The following is a 6,000-nucleotide window of genomic DNA, read 5'->3' on the forward strand; positions in this document are numbered from 1 at the left end:
TTTGGGGCCACGCCCCCAGCCAGGCGCCCAGGACCGAGGGCTGCCGCTGGCCTCTGGGGTGTGCCGAGACCCTGGCGGCCACTGCTGTGTGCTGCCCGGGGTCCCTACAAGCCCCGAGCTTGAGGCCCATGGTCAGGCTGGCTGCTGGCCTCCCCAAGCCGCTTGCAAAGGCTCCTGCACAAAGCGGCGGTTTGGGGCCACGCCCCCAGCCAGGCGCCCAGGACTAGGGGCTGCTGCTGGCTTCCTGGGTTTGCCGAGACCCTGGCGGCCACCGCTGCATGCTGCCCAGGGTCCCTGCAAGCCTCGAGCCTGGGGCCCATGGTGGGGCTGGCTGCTGGCCTTGGGGCATTTGGAGACGGGGATGTTCCTGCCCCACCCCAGAGGCTTTCCAAGCTCCAGCACCAAGTGGCAGATTGTGTCCATGCCCCCAGCCTAGCGCCCTCCACAGGGGGATGGCTGCTGGCCTCTGGGGTGTGCGGAGACCCCGGCAGCCACCACCGGGTGGCAGGGACACGCCCCTAGCCCAGTGGGCACAACCCAGGGGCTGCATGAGCTGCAGAGGATACACCTTTTTAAAAAATTTTTTTATTGATTTTTTTTTTTTTTTTTTACAGAGAAGAGGGGAGAGGGATAGACAGTCAGAAATATCAATGAGAGAGAAACATCCATTAGCTGCCTCCTGCACACTCCCCACTGGGGATATTCCTCCAACCAAGGTACATGCCCTTAACAGGAATCAAACCTGGGACCCTTCAGTCTGCAGGCCCACAGTCTATCCACTGAGCCAAACCATTTTGAGAGTAAATACCTTTTCTGACAACTCATTGGCTAAGCTCCCTGTAGGCCACCAATTGCAGTGTTCTTGGTAATTTGGGTTATAAGAATCCAAGAAGGTAATCTAGGGTTTTTCCACCACACTCTTGAAGGAAAAAATGAAGATCCCTTGAGGGGTCCCAGATTGGAGAGACTGCAGGCTGGGCTGAGGGACAACACCCCCCACTACCCCCCCCCCCTCCCCGCCGTGCACGAATTTGTGCACCAGGCCTCTAGTTAAAAATATATTTTTTAAAAATTGTAATAAAACTAACCAGAAAATAATCCCTGACCCTCTATGCACACATTTTGATAAAGTAGCATATTAGAGGACACACCTAAAAAGCTAATTATTCTGTTAAGACCCTCCCCTGAGACCTCCCCTAGGATTCCCACCAGCCAAAGAAAGAAAGCCCTCAAGACAAAGGACCCACAGCAGGCTCTCACTAGAGCACACCCACGCCTTGTATCTCTGCTATATTTTTTCTAAACTCTGTGGGTCCCCATGAAACTTACAACCAGGGGATTAGTGGGCAGTGGCAGCTCGTCCCGGGCTTACCCCCTGAACCTGTCTCCCAGGCCCCATTTTCTCTGAGTCCTGTTGCTTCTAAAACCTTTCCTGTGTTGCACTCTAATAAACATACTCTCAAAATCACCTGGACTCGTTTTTTGAAATCTTTCCTACACGAAGTCAAGAACCCACACACTACCAGCAGGCCCAAGGCAGACCCTCTCTGGGCCCAGACCTTGTCCAGAAACAGAAGCAGTCGTGGAGGCCAAACTAAACTGTTTTCTTACCCACTTCCTCCTCCCACCCCAAAATAATTGTCAAGAGCTTGTATAGTTTGGAAGAACAAGAAAGGATCAATAGAAAAAAAAAAACACAAAACGAATGACCTCACAACTTAAACAGCAACAGGCCAGATTTGTAAACTAATACTATTTCCTACATTCACCAAGTTTATTACTCGGCAATCCAAGTCTAAATGTGTTTTATAAATCATGGTTTTAAAATGTGTCTTGGGTTTAAGAGGTTATGTTCCTATTTTAAAGGTTATGTATTTTGCTAAAAAGGTCTTAAGCAAAACACCTTGCCATCTGAGAGCCTGTATGTATTTACATGGAGAGTCTGAAAACACAGACGTTAGATAAACCACCATTGAGGTCAGAGTACAGAGAGCAATCATATTTTTTATCTTTGCCCCAGCCCTTCCTGGAGCCTCCTTAATTATTTATTTAGATGCTCAAATTTGGCCAGTGGGAGCCCCTTCAAGGTGGTTCTGTGTCCTTTTGAAATGCCCTCATCAGTTTGAGTATTTTCAACAAATTGTCATTTTCCTGCCCTAGTCCTAGAATCAGCCATTTTCCCAAGCAGTTTGGCTTCCTTTTATTGGAGAAAAGTATTTTAAAACAACATCTGGTCTGTCCCTTGTTGTCAATGGTGCCATTGCTTTAGAACTATTCAATGGACAGAGCTAAAAATGCACTTTTTTTTTTTTAATCATGAATTGACTAGAGGCCCGGTGCATGAAATTCCTGCATAGGTGGGGTCCCTAGGCCTGGCCAGAGATCAGGGCCTATCAGGGACTTCTGGCTGCCGGCCAGGGCCTTCCTTCTTTCCGAGCCGCCCCCTGGTGGTCAGCACACATCATAGCGAGAGATCAAACTCCCAGTCTCCCAATCAAACTCCCGAAGGGACAATTTGCATATTAGACTTTTATAGATAGATAGATAGATAGATAGATAGATAGATAGATAGATAGATAGATTGATACTGACACCTTGTAATTCCAATTCTTCCCACAAGAGAGCGTTCTTCCTCTCCTGTGTCCCCACCCAAGGGAGAACTGTAGTTGGAACAATGTCAGTGTATCACTCAATCCTACAGCAAGCACAGAATAGTTTCCGAATATCTCAGTTTGCCAGCCAATATTACTATGAACAGCAAACTTTCTTTGAAGTTCTTTCAGTTTTTACAATATAGGTCATAGGAGTTATAGTTTTTTTCTTTTTGTGAATATGTTGTTGATTGGTATTAGGTTTTAAGTTCATTTGCTAATTTGTATTCAATTTTAGGGTTTTCTTTTCCCTCCATCCTTGATTAATTTTCTCTTATATCATTTAACATGGTTCTTACATCCATCAACAAGGTTCAAAAGGCAACACTATATCAGAAGACATCAGAGAAGTCTATTCCCTCCTCTTTCCTTTCAGCTCATTCATACCCCCTGCCTACAGACAACGGTATTTTAAAATCTCCTGCTAACCCAGAAAATCATCTCCAAATGTAAAAAAAGAAAGAACAGTTTTATTACTGAATAAGCATTAAACTAGACTGTGATATGTGTCACAGGCAATCCGTCTGCTAATGAGATTGCAAAGGCAGAAAGAAATATCACCCTCTATATGGCCAAGCAGATACCAACCATTACATACATGTTCTCAAGATAAATGGTAGAGCTCTGGCTGGTGTGGCTCTATTGACTGAATGTTGCCCTGCGCACCAAGAGATCACTGGTTCAATTCCCGGTCAGGGTACATGCCCGGTTGTGGACTTGACCCCCAGTAGGGAGTGTGCAAGAGGCAGTCGATCAATGTTTCTCTCTTATTAATGTTTTGCTTTCCCTTTCTCTCTCTAAAAGCAATACAAATATATTCTTTAAAAAAAAAAAAAAAAGATAAATGGTAGCTAGTCCTCCTGTAGAGTACTTGGTAAGATCATTTTCTGTACATTCTTTCACAGTTGCTCCTAAACTCCCCTGGTAATTGGGTGTCATCTGTATTAATTGCTTCCATCTTTTTGTAGTTACAGCTTAAAGCAAGGCTAAACTCTCACCATGGCAGGGAGACTAGAGAGCTATCTTCCTTGGTATTTACATCTCAAGGAAAACATTCCTGGGTGGCAACACTGTTAAGAGACTTATTTAGCTTTTATATGTTTTACATGCATATCAAAGAAATAGGGAAAGGACTTATAAATATGGTTTGTTCATAAATACAATTATATTATTTAATCTGCTATACTAGTGGCCCGGTGCACAAAATTTGTGCACATTAAAAGGGGATTAATTAGAGGAAATATTTTAATATTGCTATTTTCCCTTTCTCTATAATAGAAGTGTCAGAGATTTTAAAAAATTATTAAAATGTATATGAAAATCTTCCTTCTGTTAGAGTCTGGGGCGTGCCGCAGGACACAGAGTCAAGTCCCTGCCCACCCGAGGTGCCTCAAAATCACTCGAGACCCAGACCCAGCTGGCCCCACCCTCATTGGGCGAGATCCAGACCCGGCCAGCCTCAGGTCACCTGGCTGGGCACCGGGCAGGGGGCATGCCTTGAGGTCTCCTGTCAAGCCCCACCATGGGGGGCGTGGCCTGAGGTCCCCCATTAAGCCCCACCAGGTGGCAGGCGCAGCCTGAGGTTCCCCGGCCTGGCACAAGGGTAGGGGGCGCGGACTAAGGTCCCCTATCAAGCCCTGCCAGGTGGGGGTGCAGCCTGAGGTCCCCTGTCAAGCCCTGCCAGATGAGGGGTGCGGCCTGAGGTCCCCTGTCAAGCCCCACCAGGCAGGGGGTGCAGCCTCAGGTTCCCTGCCCTGGCCCAGCACCACACAGCCTCAGGTCCCTGCTGGTTGCTAGTTAAGGCTTGTTACGGGAACTCAGCCTCTGCTGTGGGTGCAGCCATTTTGTGTTACAGAAACCCTGCCTCCACTGTGGGCGCTGCCATCTTTGTGAGGGTGTGATAGTCAATTTGCATATTCTATCTTTAGTAGATAGGATTAGTTATATGTTGCAATATGTTATTAATATATCATCCTATCTAATAAAAGGGTAATATGCAAATTAACCATCACTCCGTCACAAAGATGGTGGTGCCCATAGCCACAAGATGGCAGCGCCTAGTCCTCTCAGCTCCGCCGGAGTCCCCCAGTCACAGGGGGGCGGCTGCTGAGAGTAGGCAGCGTGAGCAGCCTCGCAGAATGTTTGCTTCGTCACCGTGGCAACGAGACAACTGTTCTGTGCCTAGCCATGGATGGGCGTCTGGGCCGCAGAGAGCCTCTGGGCAGCGGACGTGGAGCGGCCAGGCCCCACAGAGAACTATTGGTGCATGGATTCGTGCGCAGGGCTACTAGCATTATACATAATATGTTTATTATATTATATCAACTAGAGGCCCAGTGCATGAATTCATGCATGGGTGAGGTCCCTTGGCCTGGCTAGCAATGAGGGCCGATGGGGGGGTGGGGCTGGTCGGCTGCAGGGAGGGACTGAGGGAGGTTGGCCAGCTGGGAGGAGGGACCACGGGAGGTTGACTGGCTGCAGGAGGTTGGCTGTGGGAGTGCACTGACCACCAGGGGGCAGCTCCTATGTTGAGCATCTCATAAATATAATTTCTCAAGGAAATGCTCTAAGAAAAGAGAAGGGGGAAAAGATCTTTCCCTTTTAGAAATAGGGAAAATTCAATCCTATTTTCATTTACCTTACATAATAAATATCATTCATTTCTACTTTATCTTTCCTGTGTGAAATTTTGCAAATAAAAGCAAACACATATGAATATTCTTATTTTGCCTTTTCCCTAGGTGTCAATTCTTGTACTAGATGCCACCGTAGCGTAGATTCCCCAGACATAAATAGGCAGAGGCTGTTTCACCAAACACCTGCCATGGTATTTTGAGTGTTCATCCCTGGGAGAGTGGCATACCAGATTAAGAAATAAGTTTTGAAAAACTTTCCACTTTCTAACCCTCTAGAGTCCTCATGTTCTCAAAATAAATGGTAGAGCCCTGGCCAGGTGGCTCAGTTGGTTGGGAGCATTATCCCATACACCAAAAGGTTGCAGGTTTGAGTCCTGATCCGGGCACATTCGTAGGCTGCAGGTTTGAAAACCGGTTGGGGCATGTATGGAGACAACTGATCGATGTTTTTATCTCATATCAATGTTTCTCTCTCTCTTCTTTTTCTCTCTCTAAAATCAATTTTTTAAAGAAGTACTAGTGGTACATACAAAAATAAGAAGGAAGGAAGGAAGGAAGGAAGGAAGGAAGGAAGGAAGGAAGGAAGGAAGGAAGGAAGGAAGGAAGGAAGGAAGGAAGGAAGGAAGGAGAGAGAAAGAAAGAAAGAAAGAAAGAAAGAAAGAAAGAAAGAAAGAAAGAAAGAAAGAAAGAAAGAAAGAAGAAAGAAAGAAAGA

The sequence above is a fragment of the Cnephaeus nilssonii genome (genome assembly GCF_951640355.1).
Source record: "Cnephaeus nilssonii genome assembly, chromosome: 16".
In the NCBI taxonomy this organism is placed as follows: domain Eukaryota; kingdom Metazoa; phylum Chordata; class Mammalia; order Chiroptera; family Vespertilionidae; genus Cnephaeus; species Cnephaeus nilssonii.